At 47.6% G+C, this 15345-nt stretch overlaps 1 protein-coding gene across 5 annotated transcripts in view; it reads right to left on the reverse strand.

Moving 5' to 3' along the window:
- Positions 1–10664: 10664 nt before the first annotated feature.
- DDX6 (DEAD-box helicase 6) overlaps positions 10665–15345 on the reverse strand; it is a 53287-nt gene continuing 48606 nt past the window's right edge. For all 5 annotated transcript variants that reach the window (XM_062197151.1, XM_062197150.1, XM_062197149.1 and 2 more), the window contains exon 14: positions 10665–14983. The gene's annotated coding sequence lies outside the window, so the exon portion shown is untranslated. The remainder of the gene's footprint in view (positions 14984–15345) is intronic.

Below are 15345 nucleotides of genomic sequence, written 5' to 3' on the forward strand. Positions count from 1 at the left end.
CCAGTGGCCGGGATCGTCCGCCTGCAGTCCAGTTCTGTTTCTTCCCAAGTTGATCATGCATTTCTGTTTCTTTCCTTTCTCATGTGCCTTACAATTGATCAGGGGCCAGCACTGTGGTATGGCAGGTAAAGCCGCTGCCTGCAGCGCCAGCATCCCATGTGGGCGCTGGTTTGAGTCCAGCTGCTCCTCTTCCGATCCAGCTCTCTGCTATGGCCTGGGAAAGCAGTGGAAGATGGCCCAAGTGCTTGGGCTCCTGCACCCAGGTGGGAGACCTGGAGGAAGCACCTGGCTCTTGGCTTCGGATTGGCCCAGCTCTGACTGTTTTGGCCACTTGGGGGAGTGAACCAGTGGATAGAAGACTCTCTCTCTCTCTCTCTCTCTCTCTCCCTGCCTTTGCCTCTCTATAACTCTGCCTTTCAGATAAATAAATAAATCTTTTAAAAAATTGGCCGGTGCCGCTGCTCAATAGGCTAATCCTCTGCCTGCGGCGCCGGCACACCAGGTTCTAGTCCCGGTTGGGGCGCCGGATTCTGTCCCGGTTGTCCCTTTTCCAGGCCAGCTCTCTGCTATGGCCCGGGAGTGCAGTGGAGGATGGCCAAGTCCTTGGGCCCTGCACCTGCATGGGAGACCAGGAGAAGCACTGGGCTCCTGGCTTCAGATCAGTGGCCATTGGAGGGTGAACCAATGGCAAAGGAAGACCTTTCTGTCTCTCTCTCTCACTGTCCACTCTGCCTGTCCAAAAAAAAAAAAAAAAAATTGATCAGACTCTCAAAAACAGTCTGTTTTGTTTTGTTTTCCAATACTACTCTGGTTTAACCTCTCCCTTCCCAAATCCCGATTGCACGTTACCCAGCTCAGACGCTGTGAGTCCAGCTGGCAGCCTGCCCCGGGGCACTGCGGAGGGTGATGTGAAGAGGGAGGGCTCTGCAGGCGTGGGCTGGGCGGCGGGGGTCAGCCTTTCCCTGCGTTCACTGAGATACCCACGAGGAGCTTCTTGGGGAAGACAAGGTTTATTTCAGCATAGTCTGGAGGTGACGGTTCAGGCCTGGCCAGCCCCATAGCACAGCGTCCGCGGAGGCTGGTCACGGCGGGCGTGGTGAGCCAGGAAGGAGAGTGAGCATAGTCAACCCTCTTGTGTGAACCACTGTCCGAGGGCACGCTACCAGTGACCTAAAGACCTCCCGCCAGATGCCATAATTAGAACGCATCTCCACCCTCAATCCACCCAGCGTGAAGACACCGGAGTTTAAGCAGCGCGTGAGTCGAGGGGAGCCAAGTCCTACTGCACCCCTGACACCGCGGGGGTGGGGCGCTGTGCTGGGTGAACACCTTGCCTTACTTCCCCCTGGTGGCTGGAGGGAGGGCCAGGTGCTCCCCAGGGTCTCCTCCAAACAGTTCCCATTTTAGGAGGGGAAAAAAAAAAAAATCCCAGGACACCACAAGTTGAAATTCAAACTTGAAACCATTTGCAGTGTAACTTTGGCATAAAACCCACTGTATCAGCCAATCTCCCAACAGGAAGCAGATGGCACATTGAAAATGGGATGGTTCGAGGAGGATTTCTCTGGCAAGATGTGTGTCAGGGAACCACAAGGGACGATGCAGGAGCCCAGAGGTCAGTGGCAGCCAAGCACGGCCACCACCAGGCTTAAAGGGGTGAGGACATGCTAGCGACGATGGGTGGGGTAGGTTCATGTCTTTTTTTTTTTTTTTTAAGATTTATTTTATTCATTTGAAAGACAGAGTTACAGAGAGAGGTAGAGCCAGAGAGGTCTTCCATTCCATTGGTTCACTCCCCAAATGACTGCAACAGCCAGAGCTGCACTGATCTGAAGCCAGGAGCTTCTTCTGGGTCTCCCACATGGGTGCAGGGGCCTAAGGACTTGGGCCATCTTCCACTGCTTTCCCAGGCTATAACAGAGCTGGATTGGAAGTGGAGCAGCTGGGACTCGAACCATTACCCATACCAGATGCTGGCACTGCAGGCGGTGGGTGGCTTTACCTGCTATGCCACAGTGCTGGCCCTGATACAAACTTTAATAAATAAATAACCAATGCTTCTGAGAACTACCTTCCAAAGGCCAGTCCCAACAGGCCTCACCTCCCAGCCACTGGCGTTACACAGGTCTCCACCTAACCCGCCCACCATTAGCATTACTCCATTAACGTGAGACTTGAGTTAAACATCGGCATGAGTCCAGAGAGCCCAGTCCTGCTCAGCCTACAACACTTCTCCGCAAGGAGCTCCCTGGAGGCCGCAGGTGTGGCTGCAGTTGGAGCGGATTCATAATAGTCTGGGTCCTGGCTGGCACTGTTTATATCTGCAGACAAAGAGTTGGACACAGTCTTCTACACAGCACTCTTTTTTTTTTTTTTTTAAGATTATTTATTTGAAAGGCAGAATTACAGAAAGGCAGAGAGAGAGAGACAGAGAGACAGAGAGATTGTTCTTCTGTCCGCTGGTTCACTCCCCAGTTGGCCACGACAGCCGGAGCTGCGCCGATCTGCTGATCCAAAGCCAGGAGCCAGGAGCTTCTTCCGGGTCTCCCAGGTGGGTGCAGGGGCCCAAGGATTTGGGCTATCTACTACTGCTTTCCCAGGCCATAGCAGAGAGCTTGATCGGAAGTGGAGCAGCTGGGACACGAACCAGCGCCCATATGGGATACCAGCACTGCAGACAGCAGCTTTACCCGCTGTGCCACAGCGCCGGCCCCGAGGCTATCTACCTATTTATGATAGATATGAAGTGACTATGTTGACTGCATAGCATTACGATCTGAAAACAGGCCCTGGGCCCCAGTTAATTCCAGGAAAGAAGCATTTCCATAGTGTTTTCTTCTATTTTTTAAATAAACTTTTAGAATAGTTTTAGACTTACAGAAAAAGTTCCAAACATAGCACAGAGAATTTCCATATAACTCACGCCCAGCTTCCTGTATTGTTAACAATTGAACTAATACTGACCCCAACTTAGTCACGGCGGTCTGTACATACTTCACTCATACTGTGTTTCTGTTTTTGTTTTTAAAGATTTACTTATTTATTTGAAAGGCAGAGTTACAGAGAGGCAGAGGCAGAGAGAGAGAGAGAGAGTCTTCTATCCACTGATTCACTCCCCAAATGACCACAATGGCCGAAGCTGTGCTGATCCAAAGCCAGGAGCCAGGCAGGAGCTTCTTCTGGGTCTCCCACGTGGGTGCAGGGGCTCAAGGACTCCGGCCATCCTCCACTGCTTTCCCAGACCATTGGCAGAGAGCTGGATCAGAAGTGGAGCAGCCGGGACTCAAACCGGTACCCACACAGGACGTCGATGTCAACTTCGCAGGTGGCAGCTTTACCCACTGCGCCACAGCTCCGACTTCTTGGGTTTTTACCGATGCCTTATCTTGCTCGAGGGTCCCACCCAGGATGCACGAGAACTGGGCTGTCAGGGCTCCGCAGCCCCTCTTCCTGACCTTCGGTGATGTTGGCAGTCCTAAGAAACACTGCTCAGCTGCTGTGTAGCCCGCCCCACAGCCTGGGCTGCTCCGTGTTGTCTTGTGGTTATCCTGGGTTTACGCATCTGGGGATGGACGCCCACAGAGGGCAAGTGCCGTCTCACCACGTACCCAGGACACGCACCCCGCGGGCCTGGCTCGTCACAGCCGACGAGAACCTGGGTGGCCTGGCTGGAGGCAGCGTTTGTCCACGGCGTCCCCCCCCCTTGCCTCCCCTCTTTCTGCCGGCGAGGAGAAAGCTGCTGGTGTTTTGCCCAGTGCGTGTACAGCCACACGCTCCCATCCCTTCTCTCAGGGTGCTGCTCCTTCTCCACTAGGGAACCCCTGCAATGCGACAGCCGTGCAGGCCTGAGCGTTCCAGCCGGGGCTGCCCCGTGGTGGCCCTGACAGCACGAGGAAGGGCCTGTGCCCCGTGACTGCAGCCACCGCCCACCTTCTCTTGTGGCCTTCTCCGTTTCTCTTTGCACGCTTTTTAAAAAGACTTTTTTAAAGAGTAGTTTTAAGTTCCCCCTTCCAAAAATTGAGAGCAAAGTACAGCCATGTACTCCCTGCCCCCACACACGTGTAGCCTCCCCTATTATCAGCTCCCTTCCTGGACTGGTCCAAGCGCTGTGACTGATGGACCTACGCAGACACGTCATCACCAAAGTGCGTGGCGTGCATCACAGGTCACTCTTGGTGATGAACGTTCTGTGATTTTGACAAGCGTAGAATGACCTGCGTCCACCATCACAGTATCCACAGAAGGGTTTTACGGCCCTTAAAATGCTCTCGGCCCCGCCTGTCCATGCCTCCTGCGCTGAGAGCTCGTGGCAGCCACGGATCTCTGCTGTCTCCAAGCCGTGCCTTTTCCAGAAGGTCACTCCGTTGGCATTCCCCAGCCCTTTCAGACGGCGTCTTTCACTCAGCGAATGCATTTACCTTTCCTCTGTGTGTTCTCATGGCTTGTTAGCCCAATTTTTTCTTTCATTTTTTGAAAGATTATTTATTTATTTGAGAGGCAGAGTTACAGAGAGAGGGGGAGAGAGGTCTTCCATCTGCTGGTTCACTCCCCAATTGGCTGCAACGGCCGGGGCTGCACTGATCCTAAGCCAGGAGTCAGGAACTTCTTCTTGCGGGTCTCCCATGTGGGTGCAGGGGCTCAAGGACTTGGGCCATCTTGTACTGCTTTCCCGGGCCACAGCAGAAAGCTGGATTGGAAGTGGAGCAGCCCGGACCTGAACCAGCACCTACATGGGATGCCAGCACTGCAGGTGGTGGCTTTACCTGCTGCACCACAGCGCCGGCCCTTCATTCCATTTTGTGCTGAATAACATTTCCTTGTCTGGATGTAGCAGTTTATCCACTCACCTGCTGAAGGACAACTTGTTTGCTTCTGGGTTTTAGCAACGAAGCTGCTATAGTTGTCAGTGCACAGGTTTCTGTGTGAACACATCTTCGACTCATCTACGTAAACACCAAGGGCTGTGGCTGTTGGATCACCTGGCAAGCATATGTTTAGTTTTCTAAGAAACTGCCAATATGGGGCAGGTGGTGTGCCGTAGCAGGTAAAGCCACTTCTGTGACGGCAGCATCCCACATGGGCGCCGGTTTGTGTCCTGGCTGCTCCACTTCCGATCCAGCTCCCTGCTACTGGCCTAGGAAAGCAGTGGAGGATGGCCCAAGTGCTTGGGTCCCTTCCCTCCATGTGGGAGACTTGGATGAAGCTCCTGGTTTTGGTCTGGCTCAGCCCTGACCGCTGCGGCCACTTGGCGAGTGAACCAGTGGATGGAAGACATCTTTCTCTTTATCTCTCTCCCTCTCCTTCTCTCTCTGTAACTCTGCCATACAAATAAATAAATCTTGGGGGAAAAAAAGAAGGAACTGCCAAACTGTGTTGCACCATTATGCATTCCCACCAGCAGTGGGTGACACTTCCTGCTTCTTCGCACCCTCAGCAGCCTTTGGTGTGGTCGGTGTTTTGGATTTTGGTCACTCCAGTAGGTACGTAGTGGAATCTCACCAGTACTTTCTTTTTTTTTTATTTTTTATTTCATAAATGTGAATTTACAAAGTGCAACTTTTGTATTGTTGTGGCGTCCCCCCTCACCAGTACTTTCATTTGAATTTCCCCATGATACAGTAAATAGAGGATTTTTTTTTTTTTTTTTTTTTGACAAGCAGAGTGGACAGTGAGAGAGACAGAGAGAAAGGTCTTCCTTTTCCATTGGTTCACCCTCCAATGGTCGCTGCGGCCGGCGCACTGCACTGATCCGAAGGCAGGAGCTGGGTACTTCTCCTGGTCTCCCATGGGGTGCAGGGCCCAAGCACTTGGGCCATCCTCCACTGCACTCCCGGGCCACAGCAGAGAGCTGGCCTGGAAGAGGAGCAACCGGGACAGAATCCGGCGCCCCAACTGGGACTAGAACCCCGGTGTGCCGGCACCGCAGGTGGAGGATTAGCTTATTGAGCCGTGGCACCGGCCATAAGTAGAGGATTTTTTTAAAAAAAGATTTATTTTTATTGTTTTGAAGAGCAGAGTGACCGAGAAAGGGAGAGACACAGAGAAAGAGATCTTTCACCTGCTGGTTCTCTCCCCAAACGGCCATTTCGGTCAGGGCTGGGCCAGGCTGAAGCCAGGAGCTTCATCTTGGCCTCCCATGTGGGTGCAGGGACATGAGCACTTGGGCCATCTTCTGTTGCTCTCCCAGGAGCATTAGCAGGGAACTAGATTGGAAGTGCGGCAGCCAGGACTCCAGCTGGGAGTGTGATCTGGGGTGGCGGCGTCTCAGGTGGTGGCTTAACCACTACTGCACTGTAACGCCAGCCCCGATGGCCTTTCCACAGGCTTTTCAGCACTTGTGTGTCTCTGGTGAAGTGTCTGCTAACTTCTCTGGCCTATTTCTTAATCATGTTGTTTGTTTTCTTACTAAGTGAAATAAGCATTTTTAAAATCTATTTTTCTGCAAATTAAAAAGTTTTATCTACTTATTTGAAAGGATGAATAGCAGAGAGAGAGGGAAAACACAAGATATCTTCCATCTGCTGTGCCCTAGGGCCCACAAGAGCCAGGCTGGGCCAGGCTACAGCCAGGAGCCAGCAACCCCACCCCAGTCTCTCACACAGGAGCAGGGGCTCCAGCACTTGGCCTCACATCTGCTGCCTCCCAGGTGCATTAGCAGGGAGCTGGATCAGAAGCAGAGCAGCCAGGCCTGGAATCAGGCCCTCTGCAACGGGATGTACCCTGCCCCCAATATCTTTTATTTTTATTATTTTTTAGAAGATTTATTTATTTGAAAGTCAGAGTTACACAGAGAGAGAAGGAGAGGCAGGGGTGGGGGTCTTCCATCCACTGGTTCACTCCCCAGTTGGCTACAACAGCCAGAACTGCCAGAAGCCAGGAGCTTCTTCCGGGTCTCCCACATGGGTGCAGGGGCTCAAGGACTTGGGCCATCTTCTACTTTCCCAGGCCACAGCAGGGAGCTGGATGGGAAGTAGGGTAGCTGGGACTGGAACTGGTGCCCATATGGGATGCTGGTGCCACAGGCAGAGGATTAACCTACTGCACCACAGCGCTGGCCCCTGCAAATTGTTTGTAAAGGTATATTTATTTGAAAGGCAGAGTGACCGTGATGGGGGGGGGGGGGGAGAAACTCCCACATACTGGTTTGTCAAATGTCTACAATGCCCAGAGCTGGGCTGGGCTAAAGTCAGGAGCTGGGAGTGCAGCCCAGGTCTCCCACGTGGGTGGCAGGCTCCCATTTTATTGAGTTATCGCTGCTGCCTCCCAGGGTCTGCACTGACAGGAAGCCGGAGTCAGGAGTCAGAGTCGGGATCTGACCTTGGTACTTGTACGTGGGACATGTGCATTTTGAGTGGCATCCTCACTGCAAGGTTCACCTGCCCTGCGTGGATTCTTCGTATCACTCTAAATATTATTGAACTTCCTTCACTAATCAGCTCAGTGCTTTCAGGGAAATCTGGGAGGGCAGCCCATGCAGCTGCTGTAATGGACCCACAGGGCTGAGGCAGAAAAACAGGGCAGGCTGTTGTGTCTTTGTATCTCCCCAGTCTCGGGGGTCTGGGCTGCTACTGGTCAGCAGAGCTAGCAATAAGGCAGAAGAGCTGGAGAGGAAGCAAGGATGAAGACGCAGGACAGAACCGGGAGAGAGGGAAGCTGCTGGCGGCTCAGTGCCTGTCTCTCATTGCCGCAATGCGACTTCAGCTTGGAAGGAAGCTTTTCATCGTAGGGTTCATCAGTGGGAGCCCTGCAAATGAGACTGTACCAAGAAGATTAATGACAAAAAGTTTGTTAACACAGCAGTACACACCCCAGAGAGAAAGCTTAGGGCCCGGCCAGCGCCGCGGCTCACTAGGCTAATCCTCCGCCTTGCGGCGCCGGCACACGGGGTTCTAGTCCCGGTCAGGGCACCGATCCTGTCCCGGTTGCCCCTCTTCCAGGCCAGCTCTCTGCCGTGGCCAGGGAGTGCAGTGGAGGATGGCCCAAGTGCTTGGGCCCTGCACCCCATGGGAGACCAGGAGAAGCACCTGGCTCCTGCCATCGGATCAGCGCGGTGCGCCGGCCGCAGCGCGCCTACCGTGGCGGCCATTGGAGGGTGAACCAACGGCAAAAGGAAGACCTTTCTCTCTGTCTCTCTCTCCCTTGTCCACTCTGCCTGTCAAAAAAAAAAAAAAAAAAAAAAAAAAGCTTAGGGCCGAGCAGCTCAAAGGGGTGGTTAGAACTTGAGCACGTGTAGCATCTTAGCAAAGGGCCCAGGGCACTGCCATCAATTTGCTAATGATGAAGACAACTGCAGACCAGGAACCTTCTTCAAAATTTCCCAGGAGGACCTCTCATTCTTTGTGAATGTTAATTGCATGTTCATAATTTTTCTTACTCTTCTGTGTGCAATCGAGAGTCTATTGTTACCGTAAGTCACTTCAGCACATAGCACCACCAGATAGACGTGAACGGAGACGTCGCCGTATGCCATGGATGGCTCACCTCCCCTCCCTGCTACCCTTGCTAACTCCCATAAGGATGTCCTCGCTGAGCTCATCGAATATGGCTATTTCAATCCCAGAGGCTCATTTTAACAATTTCCTGGGGCCACGTCAGGTACCAATTACTCTATCAGTCTGGATCCCAACGAGAAACACATGGCACACTTGTGATAAGACAATCTGAGGAGCACTTACTACACAGGGGCTATTAGGAAAGTGTGGGTGCCGGGCAATCTAACACAGGGAGAGGGTAGTGACAAAGTGGAGGGAAAAGTCAGGGACAGGAGTTCCCCAGCGGAGGGACAAGGCTACCCAAGGCAACCTTGCAGGAAAGGAATGCAGAACAAGCCAGTTAGGGAATTAGAGGACCTTACTCTCCCCCCTGCTGAGCAAATGCAAATAGAAGCGGGAGAGCAGAAGAAATGTTAATGTGGTTCCTGCTGGCCCAGTTCTCTGTGAGTAGACTAATGGGATAATGGAAGTGCAATGGAATCTAGGAATTAATACCATCATGCAGCATTTGATCAGACTGTCATCTTTAAGACATTTCTCCCAAAAGGATGGCAGGAATCCAAACACTTAACCCATTGCCTGTTGCCTCCCAAGATACACACTAGCAGGAGGTTGGAATTGGAGGTGTGACTCAGACTTGGGATCTGTGTTATGGGATGCAGGTGTCCACGCAGCATCTTAACTGCTGAGCCAAACACCAGTTCCAACACAGCAATCTGTTCTAAGTGTTCACATCCATGCTCTGGTCCTTAGAGGCACTGATGTCATATCCCTAAGTTTTCATGCAGAGCATACTGAAATCAAAGAATTCAATTTGAAGGTAGGTGGCTTCTCCAGGTATAGCCCTTAAGTTTTGGATCCTCTCCCTAAATCCTGAATTGAACTGAAGTCTGACTCCTAAGACAGTACTTGTTCTGTGTCTTCTCTTTCCTCTAGTTCTGAAAGAAGCGGATCATCAACCTACCTCATTCACAATAGCATGTTCAGTTTTTTGCCACACACAACAGATCACAGGTTTTCTTGGAGTTTTGGTATTGTACCTTTGGGGCTATAATCCATTTTTGGGTTATTTGAAAGGCAAGGAGTCAATGACAGAAACAGACCTCCCAACAGCTGGTTCACTCCCCAGATGCTCTCAAAAGCCAGAGCCAGAAGCTGGAAACTCACTCAGCCTGGGTCTCCCATGTGGGTGGCAGGGACCTGAGTACTTGAGCCACCACCTGCTGCCTCCCAGTGCACAGGTGCACTTTAGCAGTGCGCCAACAGAAGTGGAGCTAGGACTAAAACTCAGGCCCTCCAACATGGGACGCAGGGGACCCAAATGCTTATTCATGTTTAGTACAACGCACAAGATATGGGTACATTTCTTACAATATGGGTGTTCTATTGTCCCAACAGTTTGTTTACTTTCCCCATCGAATTGTCTTTGCATCGTCAAAACTGACTAGAGCAAATGTACTCTTGGGCTCTCTAGTCACCTACTACCTTATCTATATCTGTATCTCTATATAAAACCTATCCTTTTGAAAGTAATGCAACACACCTTTGACTACTGTAGCTTCACACTGCATTTCCAAATTGGGTCAAGTTCTCCATTTTTTCCCCCAATGTTGTGTTGTTACCATGTGTCTTTCCTATGTAACTTACAGAACTTTTAGCTCTAGGTGTCTTGGTAAAAGCTGAGATTGACTGCAAATGTATTCAACCTACAGATGAAATTCACCACAGACTCCCAACCCATGAACCTCTCCTCTCTTACTTAGGTTTCACCTGTCTCACTAGCCTCTCAACATACATACAGGCACTCTATACATTTTGTTAGTTGGATCTACTTATTTTTGTTGGGAGAGGTAGTGACAGTGACACAGTGGCTTTAAGTGTCAAAATTTCTTCAGGTAGGTCTTTCTTCAGCAATCTGAAGCTAAGCCGTTCCTGCGACTGTGTTCAGCTTTGAACCTGATAACAATCCCTCTCAGTATGACGACTGCTGAAGTCTTTCTCCTTCCTAGTCCATTATCTCCCTTCTCTGTGGGCTATGAAGATGCTCAGAGCATGGTCTAGGTGGACAAAGGTACTCTCAAGTTTTATACTACTGGGCTCACAGGAACATTGCTCAACTCAGATTTCTAAACCCATAACCTGCTAAGGACATATGACACACACACTTGGAGTTCCAGTGGGCTTTTATTGAGATAAAGGAACAAAAATCCAGTTTTTACCACTCATCTTTTCTGAACCTTGTAACCTCAGTAGACTCTGGTCCATAAATGTGTACATACAACATAACACATCCCAACAAAAACAGAGACCCACTGGAACATTTGCCAATTAACAGAAAGCCAATTTTCCCTTTCCCCAAATATTTTCAAAGTTTTGAGTTCCCACTGCTCATTTCTCAGTGGAAGTGGTCCCTTGTGGCTAGGGACGTTAGAATTTTCTCCCATTTTTACCAAACAAAAATAATAATTTCAAGTTTCAAAACAGGGAAGTCACTTTGTTTTCTCCAGGCACCCCTCCCCAAACCATTGGTTAAAATACAGCAGCCTGCATCTTAATAACCCAGCCCTACCCCCGCCCTTGCCTTACCCAGCGCTGTCTACTGGAGAATTTAAATACACTTCTGTTGGAATCTGTCAGTGGAGGGGCAGAGTCCAGGTGCCAGGCTAGCTCCCTCTGACCTCATGAACTGTTGTAACCTTTGGACACTTAACTCTTCACCCCAAAGATGAGTTATTAGATCAGAGGAGAGATTTTTCTTTGGGAGTTTTAAAAAACTATCTTTAGGGATATAAAGAACTATAAGCTCACCAAAGTCCACTTAAGTTTACCAAAAAGCTGACTCACTTCAGCTCCCACCAGGCCAATAATTTTGTTTGACAAAAGTATTTGGCAAGAAAATGATTCCACAATAACAATTTTAAAGATACACAGAACATTGAAAAAAATAGCAAATTAAAATAACATGGCTTAATTCCCAAGAACTTATTTCATCTTTTTGTTACTCATCTAGCAGGTCAGGAGTGTGGCTAAAGGCAGTTTCTGATGAGGCTATGAGCTCCCAAAGTGTTTCTAAATCCTTAGTGCAGACACCCTCCCTGTAGGGGCACAGAACCCTCCCTCCCACCCCTATTAAAAAAAAAAATTAGGAAAAGAAAAAAACTGAGGTGATCAGAATGAGATGTTTTGAATCCAACAATTTATACTAAAGGCTTTGTGCTAAGTTGTCTTGTTCTAACCACGCCTGATGGTATCAAACACAAAGCAAGAGTCCAAGGAAAGATGCTCCCATCTCATTCTGAAAACATAAACTGTTGACCAGCCCACCCCCCACCCCCAACTTTTTGGGCCGACCCATGTTATGATGCTGGGACCAGACTGAAAATAAGCTATATTTAGGTTTTCCTTTCCCTTCTTTCCAGGAAGATCTTAGAGTGAACTTGCTGCATTCCTGAGGGAAAGGCAAGAAAGCTGTTTTCCCCATCAGAACACATGGGGAGACAAAAACATAGGCTCGAGGCAGCATGGTGTGTAACAGTCCATAATCTATTACACAACTATACAACCATAAGCCAAACATGAATTGGATGCAGTTTTAGTATTAAAAATAGGGACTAGTTCTCACTCAAATGAACCACATTGGAAAAATATAACCATTACTGAAAACAAACAAAAACAATATTGGAAACAATCTGAAAATAATTCCAATAACAATGTTGAAGGATCCCCAAATAAAAAAATTTTAAAGAAAAAATAAAAAGGAAAAAGACTAGGCTTTGACCCAGTCGTTAGAGCATCTTTCCATTTAACAATTTCTATTCAAGAGTCAAGCACCAAAACTGGACAGCTGCTTCTGTAAGACTGTGTCCAATAGTGGTGTCCCAGACAGTCTAAGTGCCACTCCTCCTCAGAGGCTGTACTTCAGTAATACTTTCCATTTTAAGTCTGTGCTTTAAGAGGGACCCACAGGCACGTGGCACCAGGCATAGCAGTCAGAAGTTGGCAAAGGAGACTGCACTTCTTTTAAAAGTCACCCACTTGCCCTCTAGCGAGATAAAAAAACTGCATTTATACTGCTGTCTTGCTTTTGCTCTAAGGAAATGCTCCCTCTTATCTCGCCAGAGGTGGGGGAGAACGAGAGCTGCATCAGTACAGGGGCAAGATTTTTTGGTCAAAAGTTAACACCTTTTCAATCCCCTCCCACATCCCTTCCTGGGAACAAGTTAGCTCCTTAATTAGGGTTTGCATTTAGTAACCAGTGTTGACTGGATAGACAGTGAGTGACTTGGAGCTTGCTCTTTTTTGGGTTTGTACTGTGCAGCTCTTGCTACAGTTGTTACAGAGTTAGGGCTATGTCTGATCAGGAGGCATCTGCAGGATTTTTATCCCCAGGGAATTTCTGGATGAATCACAAAATAGTCTCTTAGAATTAGGCAGAGTTTTTTTCTTTTTTTAAAAAAAGCAACCTCAAATAATTGATTTCTTTATCCAGATGTGTTAAGCATGAAGGCATATGCAGGACTTATCTTGCAATATTATTGTTAAGGTTTTGAAAAATAGAATATGGAAATTAATTTTAATTTGTTTTTTGCTTTTCTCCCCCCAGATGCCTCCTGATTGACCTAGTACACTGGGTTAAAGGGAATTAAAAACATTTTAAAAAAAAAGTTCACTGGTTTTGATTCATCTCACTCCTTTTGCCTGGAGATCAGGCCAAACATCAAGCATGTTGGGAGGGGCACAATTTAAAGCAACACTATTGACTGTAAAGCATCTGCCAGCAATTTACAATGCAAAATGACAGGACAATTCTTGTCACAACGCAAGATGGCAAGCAGCTTTCTGTTGCGTGGAAGTTAACAGCTCTCAGGGGTTGCCCATTCCTGCAAAAGTTTATGGATTAAGGTGGGCAGAGGGCAACACATTTACACACTTAAGGAGATGATCCGTTGAAAATAAAGCTCCTGAACTGCTAACATTACCAAAGCTGGTACTGGCTACTACTCAGAAATGCAAATCCATGCTTTGTACATATATGGTTCAAGGACACTGCCACCCCATAGAATTCCCACACTGCAAAATGATTCATCTTTACCTCTTTCGCAGAGTCTGAGCTTCCCCCTCAAAATACTAAAGAGAAAAGAAGCAAAATCAGAGAGCTTCTCAAAAAATCATCTTGAATTATAGATTTTTGAAGCTTCCCTGCTCTCTCTGATAAGCCTGCTAAAAAGGTACCAGATGAGGCAGTGTGGCATCATAGAGTGCATCCCAGACTTACGGGTCCCTCTTCTAACACAGGGTCCCATTGATGCCTGCTTTCTATATTAAGAGGCCAAGAGCTTTTTAGAATTTAGTGTTGCGGAAAACTGAGCCCCTCTCATCTTTAGCTGCTCCCATAATCACTCTAATCCCCTTAATCCCAGCAACCTTCATCCAGAAAAAAAATAATATATATATATGTATATATATATATGAACCCAGAAAAAACTTATTTACAAAGTTTATACAAGTATACACACCCAATTTTCTATGGGACACGCTTTGCCACAGAGGAAAGAGGGTCAAGGCTCTGACATGTCTACACATCAAGTGCCATACTGCTAATGGAGGCGTATGTAAACCAGTCTTTAGTGTTCTGCTATAGAGCACAAAGGCTTGTCATATGGCTCCTGCAATGATTGACTGCTCTTTCCTTTGGGAGCGATGATGTTGGATCTACTCAGCCCAGAAGATATTTTTACTTGGGATTGTTTTTTTTTTTTAAATACATGTATTTACAGTGCGGATGAACTGCAGTTGCATATCAACTCCTCCACATAAAAGAAAGAAAATGGTGTTAAACATTACTAATAAGCTTCATCTTCCAGCCCTGGGCTTGAGTAGAAAGGGAAGAGAAAGATTTCAATTTGAAACCAAAATAAAAAGACATAAATTTTAAAATAAAAAGAAAGTAGAAAGGAAAGAAAGAATTACTATTGTTGATTCCTTGGGCTGTGTCTAAGATGATATTCTGAATGGTCTCATAGCATAAGGCACTTCGCACAAATAAGTAATAAGCTCTTCAGGCTTAAAAAACGGATGAGTAATCAGGGAGAAGTTGAAATGCACGAGAGTCAGCTGTTGGAGAAATTTGAAATCGTAGACAAGCTTGTGTGTTCACTGAGATTCTTCTCTTTTTAGGGTTTCTCCCCTTCTCTTCTTTCTCCTCCTTCCTTGTCCCCTTTCCCCAGAAAACATTTTTTTTTAAAAACCAGCAGTTAGTGCAACTAATGTTCAGTCAGCACACAGTGCAAACAAGTGGAACAAAAAAGGTATATCCCTTCTTTTCAGCTTTTTTTCTCTTCGCCAGTTAAAAAAAGAAAAAAATGTCTGAGATCTTTTATGTCTTCATAGCTCCAAAATAAAAGAAGATGAAAAACCCACAAAGAGAAGAGCATCCCCCCAAAAAATGATGTGTCACAGATCCAAACGAGCCTTCTGTGGTTTGTCAAAGCCTACAGAAAGAGGGAAAAACTAAAATCAACATTTGGGCAATCAGCACACAGAATACACAGGTTTTCACGATCCTCAGCTCTACCAGTTTCTACTGAAGCCTTTACCTGTAGAATCCACTGGTTACAACTAAGGCATTTTTGTCCCGAGAAAGAATGGGAGGCTGAATGTTCATTTACAACAACTGAATCAAGGGGAAAAAAACTTATTTTACATAAACTGAAACAGTCTGCCAAAGTACTAGCAAACATTGGCTAATTTAGCTAATGGTTTTGTGTTTATTATAATTTGTAAACTACCTTGCCAAATTAAATGATATTTTCTTTAGGAAATATACTATACAGTTTTTAAATTTTGAGCCTTT

The sequence above is a fragment of the Lepus europaeus genome, chromosome 7 (genome assembly GCF_033115175.1).
Source record: "Lepus europaeus isolate LE1 chromosome 7, mLepTim1.pri, whole genome shotgun sequence".
NCBI lineage: Eukaryota > Metazoa > Chordata > Mammalia > Lagomorpha > Leporidae > Lepus > Lepus europaeus.